The sequence below is a fragment of the Amphiura filiformis genome, chromosome 12, assembly GCF_039555335.1.
Source record: "Amphiura filiformis chromosome 12, Afil_fr2py, whole genome shotgun sequence".
Lineage (NCBI taxonomy): Eukaryota > Metazoa > Echinodermata > Ophiuroidea > Amphilepidida > Amphiuridae > Amphiura > Amphiura filiformis.
Window position 1 is genome coordinate 44,150,867 of NC_092639.1, and position 14,086 is coordinate 44,164,952.

The window sequence follows — 14,086 nt, forward strand, 5'->3', positions numbered from 1 at the left end:
ATAGAGGGGAGAAGATTGGGGTGTGTGTGTGGGGGGGGGTTGGAGGGCAAGGGGGATATGGGCCGGGAGAGAGAGAAACATATGAGAGAGAGCATTGGAAGTGAAAGAGAAGGGGAGGAGAGCTCGAGATGAAGATATCGAATGTAGGGGAGGAGGAGGGGAAAGGGGTAATTTAGGAAATAGGTGGTTATATAGGGAGGGAGCCCCCTCTTAAAGAGGTATGGGTTGTGCTTCCGGGGATAATAAACTAATTCATAATCAAATCATCTCCATGCATCGTTTATGTTTCATACAAACAAACAAATTCCCCCACCCCACCCCATCCTTCAGTATACGCGCATGTATATGATTTCTAGGCCTAGAACTCGTGAGTGTAATATGCCACCTACCTTCGACAGAGAGCATCAACTGTCGTCCGCGGGATAGATTTCCGATATCAATCATGATAATAATTATGTTAGCACAATAGGCTATTGTATACTTCTGGTTATATACCCTATACTATGTCCTCCCAGCATAATAGTGTTATGATTGCAGATCAGATCAGCTCTACTTTTTAATCCCTTGATTTTTGGTTTCTGAACAAAAGAGAAACCAAAACTATATATTTGAAATGAGGGAGTGTGCGAGACGAACGATGTATAAATCTGGAGGTCACATCATCACTTATCATGCTTATTGTAAAAAGTTTGTCCAATGCATATACTGTGTGTATTGTTCCCGGGTATTGTCAATGCAGTCAAGCAAACAGGTATTATATTTTGAAAAGGCCGCTATAGTATATTCACAGGGGTGTCTTGAATGGCCAATCATATGGGACATAATCAAATTGCAGTGACTGCTTCCTTTGTTACGGCTTTTGTCTAACACACGCGTCGCGTCACGTCACGTCACGTCACGTCGCGTCGCGTCACGTCACGTCACGTTGAAATGTTATCAAAAGTTCATAATAAATTATTAACTCCACAATTACCCTTATCTCCCTACGTGATAAATAGTCCGTGAAATAGTCCATGGAATTCCAGCTTTTCATCAATGCCGCAAAGCACAGCAAAGCTTCAATGAATAAAATAATCGGGATTGCTGGAACTACTTTTAAACCACAGCCCGTATCCTAGTTTAGTGTAGCCTCTTTTGCAGGCGGTGCGTTTTCGCTTTTCTCAAACTATGAGTGTGATAAAAACACGAGTAGCCTGCGACGGAGGCTACGTACAGTGCGCACACCACTAAATAATGCTCCCACTGAAACACACGTGAAAATGGCCTATCAAAACAAAATAAGCTACCTCATTCGCGTGTTTCAGACTTATAAAACACGTTAGCCATTTTGCAGAATCTGTGAGGTATATGATGCGGTATTATTGGGTCGTCTTTGATGGCGGTGTAAATAGCTGGTCATATAATTCGCAGTAGGGGATATTTGCTCTCGTCTCGGTTGTCTTTTGCTCCTTTTTGCATTTGGCAACAAATGTTGCCAAATGCTTTCTTTCACCCGCATTTCTTTCTTCTGGCAACATTTCAAATCGCTATAACATCCACATACTAAGTTGGATTTTAACCAAACTTGGTCAGAATGACCACTGACCACTCCCATTTATGGTTTGTACCCCAATTTGACCTTTGACCTTGATTATATAGTTGAAAATGTGATTTTTTTCACACAAAAATACTAAGGCTTCTAGACGATTAAGCCGATTTCCACCAAAATATTTTAGAAGAATCCCTTGCCCATGCTTCATATAGGATGTACACAAATAAGGGGTCAAAGGTCATTTTTCTTCTTTCTGGCAACATTTCAAAATGAGTCTAGCACCCGTATACTACATCGGATTTTGACCAGGCTTGGTCACAATAATCACTGACCACCCCCATTAATGTTGTGTGACCATGACCCTAATTTGACCTTTGACCTACTCATCGTGGTTTAAAGCTGGTAGGACCTACATTTGTATAGGCCAAGTAAAATTAATAAGGAATATTTTTTCATACAAATACAAGTAAATATTTTGCCATAGAAAAAAGTCATGTTTTAAATAAATGATCGTGTCTGGAAATTCATGGAAGGTAAAATCGCGAATCTGTTTGCCCTTTTACGTGCATTTCGATGGGGCTTATTTGGTGGTGTGCGGCCGTCAGCAATCGCCACGCCGATAACCATTTCACTGTGGGCCTGGGATAATGACGGGTTCGATGCGGAAACACCCCGGGAAACACTAAACGAAATCGTGAACTGAATCCGTATGACTTGTTTGTAACTTTTAAGAAGATATCAACGTGACGTGACGTGACGCGACGTGACGTGACGTGACGTGACGTGACGTGACGTGACGCGACGCGTGTGTTAGACAAAAGCCTTTGTTACCACATGTCAGTCATCTTGTGATTATTGGACCATGTAAACCTGCAAAAACGAGCCAAAGTGCAGGCCCTATGTCCAATTCTTACCATACACCTTTGTTTCATAACCACTAACATATAGAATATAAGTATTTAGTTTTGCCTCATCAGTAGTATTGAATTCTATTCGTACTTGCTCAAACAGCATTTGATCCTAATTTTGTTACACAATTGTATGGGGTTCATTTTTATAAGCCTAATTAATTGTCTAAAATGAGAGCTAATGAAGTTATAGTGCCTAGACTTTACATGTAAAATGAAAAAGTCCATTAAAAAAGATCCCCATTGAAGTATGTAATAAAATTGAGAAAGTACATATTGCAGGGTACTAGTTTTCGGAAAGAGCTATACAAATTATTTTAATGTATAATGTGTGATTGTTTGTCACCCGGGGTTTGTCACTGGTATGTATGGTCTTTTCAAACAAAAAAATGTCCATCTGAAACATATATAGGTGTACAACGTGGCATTATTAGCATGCATGTATATGTCACAAATTCAAATTCTGCTGCATGATAGTCATAAGGCCTATATAATTGTCATTTGTGAATATTATCCAAGTCAAGTCAAGTCAGACACCTTGTTAAGTAAGTCAAGTCAAAACATTGGTCAAGTCAATTCAAGTCAAAAAACTATTAAATAAAAATTCCTTTAAAAAAGGAATGTGGCGCCCAATGTGAACTTGGACGTGATATGGTGAATTCCATGGTGTGTAGATTTTGTATTATAATGATTTTTCTAGGGAAGAGTAGAAGATGATCAAATGCAAGAGAAATGTGTTTGATTGGGGAAGGTGTTCTGACAATCCAAATATAAACATAGTCCACCTCAAATGACCTGTAACAATTTGTGATTGACATTACTTAATTCACCTCGGATGACTTTGATCTGACATTCAACATTTTCGCGCTTACACCAATCATATCCATAACAATTTAACTCTTACAACTTCCTGTCAACTCTCTAATTTAAAACTCTAAATTTCTGTCTGTTTGCCTTTTCTGTCTTGAACCATTTTACACTACAGTTTATTGCTGAACCATGAAATGGTATCAGCCTATATTAGTGTATGTCCCTTACTTACTTGCTTACTTACTTACCAACCATTTGGTCTAAAATGGACATATCTTTAAATGCCACGAAGGTATGAACCCCCAAGTGGTGTCAAATGAAAGAGAAAGAAGTAAAGAATATGACATTCTAAACATGTTTAAAATATTTTAATATTCATTAAAGGTCATAAAGGGGTCAAAGGTCAAGTTTCCAAAAATGCTCCAATTGAGCTGATATTTAAATGCAATGATCTTTAAGACATTCTAAACATGTTTAAAATATTTTAAAATTCATTTAAGGTCATTAAGGGGTCAATAAAGGGGTCAAAGGTCAAGTTTTCAAAACTTCAATTGAGCTGAAATTTAAATGCAATGATCCTTATGACATTCTAAACATGTTTAAAATAATTTAATATTCATTTAAGGTCATTAAGGGGTCATAAAGGGGTGATATATACATGTACCACAATACCGGTATACTGCCAAAGCCCCATGGTTCAGCTATGGTGCGGTAACCGCTCTAGTTAAGATAAGCAAACATTGCTGGGTAGATAACAGGATTTAGTTATTTACTTAATCCAATCATGGAGGTAGTAGCTAGTACTACCTCCATGATCCAATCATGGCATTAACGTACATTTTGGTCGTCAGTGTTTTAAAATACAACAATGTAGAACATGTATAATTAATATGTCGTGTTGTTTGCATGCAGTTTGCCGCCCAATTGTGCCACCATATTGTAACTTTGGCAATAACCGCTATATAGATTCTATGGTAATTAGCAAACAAAAGCCATCAGTTTAATAGGCCTCGTTAATTGATCTTATCACTATGGACCACAAGAGTCTCATCCCAATGGCATAGTCCAATAACCTCAATTACATAATCATAGTGCAAAATTTGACCTCAAGTTGCAGAGTATGAGTTTGTGTACAAAGGATGAATGTATATACAAAATGTATTAGGGTTTAAGAACTGTTCCCATGATAGATGAGCATGTTGTGGATCCTAGTGTATGGTCAAATGTCACCGTCTATCGGGTTCTAAGGCACACGGTAAACTGGTTGAACTCATACAAAGGTCAGGATTTATTTGGTGTTTTTATAAATCCTAATTTTGTATTTTAAACAAAGAATATAGGCCTACGCTCACCATTTTATCCCGTGCATATCAGAAAACAATAATAAAATAAAATCCAAGCAAATTGTGGTTTTATTTCTGAGCTGGGCATAATTTTAGCAAAACAATTGCGAAGTCAATCTAGCAAGAGTGAAATTAGAAGCTTTTCACAAAGTCATGCATATATATTGTGGCGCCTCCGTAGAGGGCGCCACAAAAAGTAAAAAACTTACAGTGACTCGACTCACAAGTCAAGTCACCAAAAAGGGTGACTCGGTCGAGTCGACTACAATCCGAGTAAGTGACCTGACTTGTTAAAACACCAGCATAAATACAACATGTTTTTTTTTAATAAAAGGGGGGCCCAAACACCCCCCCCCCCATCCTTGGCCAATGGGGTTTGAACAAAATATTTCGTAATTAGAGCTAAATTTATTTTTAAGCTTATTTATTTTTATTTATTTATTTATTTATTTATTTATTTATCTATTTATTTATTTATTTATTTATCTATTTATTTATTTATTTATTTATTTATTTATTTATTTTCTACCTTGCATTTTATATGTTCAACAATCACCCAACTGTATCTCTACCAAAGTCTAGTATACATACTTGACATTTAATATGGAATATTTTGTCGCAAAATTCCAAGACTGGTCTGCGTGGGTCTGCATAAACCGTACGGGCTAAATATTATTTGGGGTGTGTCGGGAGATGGTGTACAATAATTGCTTGACAGAAAATATGCTTTCAATTAGTTTACATTATGGCGCTCATAATGTAGTAAATGAGCCTAAAATTTTAAGGAGACTAAATTTGATTTTTGTGGGCGTAAAATTTCTGTGTTTGAGCAGCATTATTCTGATATTTTAATATCAAATTTATTGAGGTTTGAGGCGACATTTACCATACTGCAGTTACTGTCCGTTTTCCTATACACAATACACAGTGCTCTTTCCCATTGACGCGTGACCTCTACAAATAGCCTACGTTAAAAGTATGGGGATATGCCTAGTTAACGTCGCTGTGTGAAAAATAACCGGCCAATATTAAAAGTACTCTTCTAAAGTTCTGGAAAAAATAGTTTTGTAACATGTCCTAAATTTTTAGCTAATTTAGATGTTTGGAAATATGCGTACTTTGGTGTTTAGTTAATGTTATAGGTAATAGTACATTGCCTAGTTAACGTCGCTGTGTGAAAAATAACCGGCCAATATTAAAAGTACTCTTCTAAAATTCTAGAAAATATAGTTTTGTAACATGTCCTAAATTTTTAGCTAATTTAAATGTTTGGAAATATGCGTACTTTGGTGTTTTAGGAAGGATATGTAAACGACAGATAACACCAAAAAATATGAAGAAATTATTTCCAAACCGTGTTAAGTCTGCAAACCACCATGTTTCTCATTTTCAAGAACGCTGGTTAACAATAAGCACGTATTGTCTCATTTCGTAAACAAAGACCACACAGAATTGTTCTCTAGCGCTCGCTTTATAATCGTTCACCCAACTGAAAGTATAATCCCAGCGCATTGCTCCATTGTACGTGTAAAGCAGAAACATGGTGTGTGTATTTAACCAGAGAAGATATGATTTAATCAGTTGAGCTGTTTTCAATGAGTGTTATCTTGGTTTAATAGCTTTTAATGGGGTTTAAGTCCTGCAAAGGTCGAGTTGAATTCTACTGTAGACATGACTGCATCATGCTTAAAGGCCCATTCAGTGATTTGCTCATCCGGACGATCGTAAAAATCATCAAAATTCAGATTTTGGTACCTTTGTAATTGGCATAGATGTGCTAACATAGCCTGCTAGTGGTTCGGTCGAAAGCCGTGTATTTTAGACAAAATAAAGCATTTGCATGATTCTGGACTTTTGATACTGACAGTACAAAAAGTCCAACTCGAGATCGAAAGAAGCTCACTCTCCACGTACCAACACGCGTTGCGTATTGTTTCTACTACTTATAACATCAGTAGCTACTATTTTAAACAAAATACACAATTTTAACTGTTTTTCATATTTGAATTGACCGTTAGTTTGCCTCGGTGACCTTTAATTGCTTATTTTGTTTTCTACTACAAAAATTAAGCGTCTGTTTTAAATCAATTTAGACTCTACTTCCCCGTGTTAGAAACACTGGACTAGGAAGTTTTTCCAGTCGATTGGTGGCGCACTGTACGAAAATCTCGATTTTCTCGAGTCGATCTGAGTTGAAGTAGAAAACCTTTCTAAAACTTCTGTTTTTTGACTAATTTGTCGATGTATTCAGGGGAAAAGTGGTTTAATGAAATTCTGTAGACTTATTCTTTATTTCTAAGCAACTCTGACAAATTTCCATTTTTTTTAATGTTCCTGTGAAATCACTGAAAGGGCCTTTAACCTAAATGCCAATAAGTGTTCGTCAGAACTGAATTGCACTTGTAATCTACCAGTTTTGAAAGTGGGAGGAGCTTTAAAACATTTTTGGCTCTTAAAAGTGGTATGCACTCGGAAAGTTTGAATGGTCCCCTGGGGCCAAGTGTTATTTTATAAGCTTACTCTACAACGAAACCAGGTGGTGTATGACATGCATTCCCTAAATTCAGTAAATTTTCATCGTCAACCGTGTAATTGAATGGGATTATTTTGACATTTTAAAACGCTTGAAATATCACAAACAAATAGGCCTATGTTGATAAATAATATAAATACAAGCTAAAACCGTTGGGGTTCGATAATGAACCCCACAAAACTAACTGAGTATATGGAAAATGCCATACGGCCGGGCGGTTTCACGAGTTGCCGGCTCGATCATGTCATCCGCCGCCTGAACGAAACAGTGTGAGTTCACTGGACAATCATGAATCCGCGCAGTTGTTTTTGCAACGTCAATTTATAACATTTGACCCCTTGGGGACCATTCAAACTTTCTGAGTACGTACCACTTTTAAAAGCTCTATTTTAAGCTCCTCTCTTGTTTAAAAATTTGGTACATTCCAAGTGTATTTCAGCTGTGATGAATGCCAATTGCTGACTTTAAGAAATATCAACTTAAAACCCCTATAAATTTGATAATAAAATAACAATGTTGCATAAAGTCCGAAATTGTGTCCTCACAAAGCTCAAATCCAGCCTCCCTAAATCCGCCATTTTAGACATATTCGCTACATTATGAAGAACCATAATGTAAACTTATGGAAAGCACATTTCTATCAAACAATTATTTTACACCATGGCCAGACACACCTGCGGTTTATGCAGATCCCTTCCAGACCAGTCTGGGAATTTTGCGAAAAAATATTCCATATCAAATGTCAAGTCTGTATAAACAAAATTAAATTCGGGATTTTAGTTGAATATTCCCCTAATATCCCTTTTTTCTTTCTTTTGTTCAAATTCATAAACAAAATCACTTCCTCAAAAGAAGCTTGAATAGAATTGACGTCACCTTCAACCTACTCACGTAATAGGCCTATTCACTTTTAAGTTCACGGACTGAACAATGTCCTTGAACTTAAATTCAATGTAAAAATAGTGAATGTTTTCAGTCTTCCAGTTGTTAAGTCACATAGTTTTTAATTAAATCTTTTACTCGAACTTACTTTTAGGCCAATTACAATTGATTCTTAGTTTCCTGTTTCCCGCCCGCGTCCAAAGTAGAGAATTGCAAAATATTTAATTATTTTATTTATATTTTGGATTTTCTCTTTAAAAATAACTTTTAATGACTACCATTTGCTACTTTCTGACTTTGATCATATCATCTAAATGATGAATAAACATAGAACCTAATTGTACCATTACTTATGTATAAAATCAAACATAGTAGTAAAATAATTAAATGCATGCTCCTTGTCAAAATGGCTTGATGTAGGTTGCGACCACTTATTTTAAAATAAAGAAAATAAAAGATAATTAATAATTAATAATTAAAAGTCGCCTCATCCCTGGTTTTCAACCATGAAACAGGAAACTAAGAATTAATTGTGAAGGGCCTTACAAGTTGCTACGTTGCGTCTGATGATATCAGACTTCATCAGGCAACTGGCCGCTGGACTGTCATTACATGATTGTATTAAATCCAAAGTGTTGCCAATAGGCCTACGTGCTACCAAATAAAGCCATTGGTTTAGTTGTATTGTGTCAGTATATTTAATTATTAAAATCATGGCATTTATTTATTTATTTATTTATTTATTTATTTATTTATTTATTTATTTATTTATTTATTTATTTATTTATTTATTATTTATTTATTATTTATTTATTTATTATTATTATTTATTTTTTTAAATTTATTTATTTATTTATTTATTTATTTCTTCATTTATTTATTTTGCTTGACTGCAATTTATCATCGGTCATTTACTCTACTTTGCACAAGTTTATGTGAAACCAGTAGTTTATGTGACTCAGTTTAACCTAAAATTAATTTATTTTAATTAATTAATTTATTTTAATTAATTAATTTATTTATTTATTTATTTATTTCTTTATTTATTTATTTATTTATCTTCATTTATTTATTTTGCTTGACTGCAATTTATCATCGGTCATTTACTCTACTTTGCACAAGTTTATGTGAAACCAGTAGTTTATGTGACTCAGTTTAACCTAAAACTTAAATTACAATTTACAAAATTCTTATAGGGACACTTAACAACTTACATGCTGACAGTATTCTTTGGTATGAACAGGATGTCCAAAAAGAAAGCTTTACCATTATTACACATTCTAGTAAGGGACCGTTCACAACCACTTGTTGGGGGGGGGGGGCTGATGTAAATAAAATTCATCGCAAAAATTCCCCAGCTCAAACATTTCAGGCCCTCCCCCCCTTTTCTTTTTCTTCTTTTTTTTTGACATGAAAATAATGGGTCAACCCCATAGAAAAGCATATAAAATCAATTTCTCATGAATATTTATGGTCGTTATTTTCAGCCCCCCCCTTAGGAGGGTCGAAACTTTTAAGCCCCCCCAACAAATGTTTGTGAACGGTCCCTAAGAGCAATATTAATATTGAATACATTAAATATGCCCTACATTATCATTATGAAGTTGACACCTATTCATGAATGGCCTATTTATATGCACGGTGGCCTAGCGGAACGGGTACTGACTCATAATCGCAAGGTTGTGGGTTCGAGCCCCGGCGACGCCATCGTGTTGTGCCCTTGAGTAAGGCACTTTATCTCGATTTCTCCTCTCCACAGGTGTTTAAATGGGTACCGGCATTCTGAAATACTGGAAAGGTAACAGACTCGCTGTAGAGGAGGTGTAACGATCCCCCTATAGCAACATTACACGGAGGAGTCTGGCCCAATCGCCAATGAAAGAGAGATGGGCACTCCGATCACTGTTTATACAGGATTGTCTCCCTTACCTATAATGTATATAATAGGCCTATGACATGGTTAATTTAGTATCTGTAAATATTTCCTATGTTTTTGAAGGATACTTCCACTTCCACTTATTTTGTGATGATTATTATCTTATATGTTTTAACTTTTTTATGTGTTGTAATGTTGATGTAGACGCCATCGGGTAGATATCTATCTAATCATGTTAATTATATCTTTGTTTATAGGCATCAACTTTAAAGAAGAAAATGTTAATCATCCTTAACCTTTACACTAATGGGCAGGGCCGGATTTACCTTTTGGGGGCCCTGGGCCAGGCCAAAATTTGGAGGCCCCCAAATGCACCGTGAGGAAGGCATGTGCACTTAATTAGTGGCCAAGTTTTTAGATCATACTATTACATTTGCGCGCGAAGCGCGTGAAAAATTTCAATCTTAGACTATTTTAGCCCAAATTGAAGCTGAATTTTGCTATATAATGGGCCAGTGCGTGCGAAACGCGCAAAAATTTTGCAATATTTATACCCTATTTTGGCCCAAAACATGGTTTTTCAGCTAAAATGGAAGATGCATACTGCACAGGGCAATTTTGGGGGCCCCAAAGTTTGGGGGCCCTGGGCCCGGGCGCATCTGGCCCTATGGTAAATCCGGCCCTGCTAATGGGGAAAGACCAAAGGCATCTGCTCGACTAGAGGATTAAATTAATAACATGAGGATGTCCAGAGTTTGTGAACAAAGACATAAATATGATAGGTTAACGCTCCGTTTATGTTTTCATTTTCTTTCACGTAATACGTAAAATACAGAAGAATAATTGTTACATGTAGCTTATTGTCGATTTCTAATACTAATGTTTGCTTAAAACTTTATCTCATTTCGGAAGAACGTTCAATTTTAAATCAATTCATTGATCTCTGTTGTTGCTGCTGCATGCTGTTGGTCTTGTTTTCTCAACACCAGAAAGTAATAAAGGCGAGTTAGTAATGAGTTAGATAGTCGTCTAAACATATTCCCTGGTTCACATAAAACATTATGCATGTTCATTTGGTCGGTTGCTTTTGCTTGTTTGGCAAGCCGTTAACTTAATTTTCGACCTTTTAAATTTCTTAGGCAAATAAATTGCTTAAAGTAAATCCTAGGCTGGGACTTCCGAAGTATTAAATGCTTGTGTATATTGAAACACAATGAGGCCATGAGGTTGATTGAATATCAGCTAATTAGTATCATGTAAATAATTCTATATATATTTTTCAATTCAAGATCAAAGGGAACATAATTAATACAAACTCACCTGTAGATCAGACAGTAGGCCTAAACGACCATGCATGATGACAAAACAATTAAACAAACCTATTTCAACACCGTCTTATTCATAATAATATACTTACACTTTTTGCATCATTTTCACACCATAGGAAGATCATGTGCACCCCTGTTATACCATACACTGGTTGAGTTCACATGTAGGACCTACCCATAGATTTGATATTTATATGACCAAGACAGCTATGACGCGCGACGGTAAATAAAATGAACATGATTAGCAGATGCATGAAACGGGTCAATAATTTTGAATAAATTTCATCATATATTTGCGAAAAAACCCGGACGAAAACAAGTACAAGTTCAAGACAACTTTCTAGTATTATGCCATTTATTAATTTATTGATTCATTCGTCGATTTGTTAATTAATTAATTGATTGACTGATTGATTCATTGATTTGTTGATTTACTTATTTGTTTGTTTCTTTATTACATGGATTTTAATTGTTTATCTATTTATTTGTATGTACACAGTTAAAAAAAGGAATCGTTACACATGAAAAAGTCGCCATGATTTAAAATCCAAGTATTAAGCAAATTAATAAACTTGCTATAAATGCAGCGTGTCAACCTCGTTTGTTGCTCTGTGATATTGTTGAAAAAAGGTTACAAGCGTTTCAATGGTAAACTTCGGATTTCAAAAGTTGCAGAAGTCCTTATACATGTACAAAGGATTCTACATAGATTACTGGATGAGACTTGAACCCAACAGAGAACCTATGGGACACTCTGTTAAGAAGATGTCTATTAAGCTCATCAAGCCAGTGTTGCGCCGAAATCAAAGGATTGCCACCCTAACCCTAACCATAACTTAACCTAACATTAACCCTAAACATAACCCTAACCCTACCTAAACCCTAATCCTAACCCTAACTCAAGCTCTGCAGAAGAACTCTCTACCGAAATCCTGGGATTCGGCGCTACACCTGACACAACCCTATAGATACTGCTATAGGGTTTGCGCTGCATCCTTTTGAGAAAGTGGAAGAGCATTGACCATTGTTGACCAAGAAGAATTAAGTATACCTCGTCAGAAGCATGCGACGTCGCAGTTGTGAACAGTGCATGATTGAGAATTTCGAAGGAACTGCATTTGACATGACTTTAGGTCATCTGTTGGTATCAAAAAAGTTACACTTTGCAAATTGAGAGTAGGCCTAAAGTCACCAATTCTGATTCAAATGAACATAACTTTTATTGTATACATCCGATTGACACGAAGTACCGTAAACATAATTACTTGAGAAGCTGACTCTACTGTATAAGAATACATAATAGGCCTACGTTAACATCAAATTTTATTATACAGGGTGTGTATGAATTATACAGGGTGTAACATAAAAAAATTTAACTCGAATAATAATTCAGGTCTGTACGCTCCTTGTGGTGCTTAGTTCAGGAGTTATTAGGTCAAATGTCAAAACTATACACAAAGGTCAACATTTCAAAATGGTCCGATTTCATCGAAATTGGTGTCAAATTACTCCCCTTAACATAAGATATCTCAAACATATACTTAATTCACAATTTTCAAACAATTTGTAGTGCCATGTCCCCCTTCAGAGTTACCGTTGCAAAGTCCAATAGAAATATGTACATGCATAATCCTTTGACCCACTGATTTGTGATTTCATCCGATTCCGAGGTTATTCATTTCTCAAACAAATTATTTTCCTATTTCGTTTGTCAAGAGGGGTAATTTGAGACAAGACGCGATAAGTGTGCATTTTGAAAATGTGGCCTCTATGCACGAGATATTTGACATGTGACCCAATTTACTCTATAACCATGATAACTCATGAACTAAGCACTCTAGTACATGTACACTTGACTTTTATATTCCAAGCAACGAAGCCCCATTACGGGCCCCATTATGACCTTCGACCCCTCGTGGGAAGCATTGGGGGCATAGAAAAAAATTGAACCAAATCTAGTTTTATCATTGAGATGTAAGGATGCCAAAAATCATTGGTTCCATGTAGCAAGACAAAATGCTAACTCAAACATCACCACATAGCGCCATGTACTAGTAGTATAAGTTTAATTTGTATATAAAGGCAAATAAATTGCTTGAAGTGAATGCTGGACCGGGACTTCCGAAGTATTAAATGCTGGCGTATATTGAAACACAATTAGATTGAGTGAATATCAGCTAGCTAGCTAGCATCATGTGAATAATTCTATATTTTTCATTCCAAGATCAAAGACAAAAGAATTCATAATAAAACTCAACTGTAGATATGACAGTATTAAACGAACATACATGCATGATGATAAAGACCAATAAAAAACCCATTTCAACACCGTCTTATTCATTATACTTACAATTTGTACATCATTTTCAGACCATAGGAAGATCAGGTGTACTCCTAGATTTACAAACACGATAACCCGGCGAGAGTGGTGGTCGAAAGATTGAGTTTTATATTTCCGTGTACACAGAGATCATTTTGATTTTTATATTAACGAGACCGACTCGGGGACCGACTATGCCCGCCTGGCAAGTAGACAATAGCAAACGAATAAAACGGGTCAACAATTTTGAATAACATTCATCATGTATGAATTCGCGAAAAATATGTACAATTCAAGTTCAGGACAACTTTCCATTGAGGTCTATATGATCGATAGATCGATTGATCGATTGATTGATTGATTGATTGATTGATTGATTGATTGATTGATTGAAGTTTTTTATCTGTTTATTTTTATCTGTTTATTTTTATGAATTTATTTATTTTTGTTGTTGTTGCTGAATTACTCTAGCCTTTTCCACTCCGTACTAAGGCTAGAGCAGTGATGCATTGAAAAATCCGCCCCCCCGGACTTTTGGTCAGCAATGAGAAGGTC

General features: G+C 35.9%; 1 protein-coding gene across 1 annotated transcript in view; it reads right to left on the reverse strand.

The window, feature by feature from the left end:
• LOC140166262 (uncharacterized) overlaps positions 1-13,707 on the reverse strand; it is a 146,274-nt gene extending 132,567 nt beyond the window's left edge. The window contains exon 1 of the mRNA XM_072189670.1: positions 13,562-13,707. The gene's annotated coding sequence lies outside the window, so the exon portion shown is untranslated. The remainder of the gene's footprint in view (positions 1-13,561) is intronic.
• Positions 13,708-14,086: the final 379 nt, after the last annotated feature.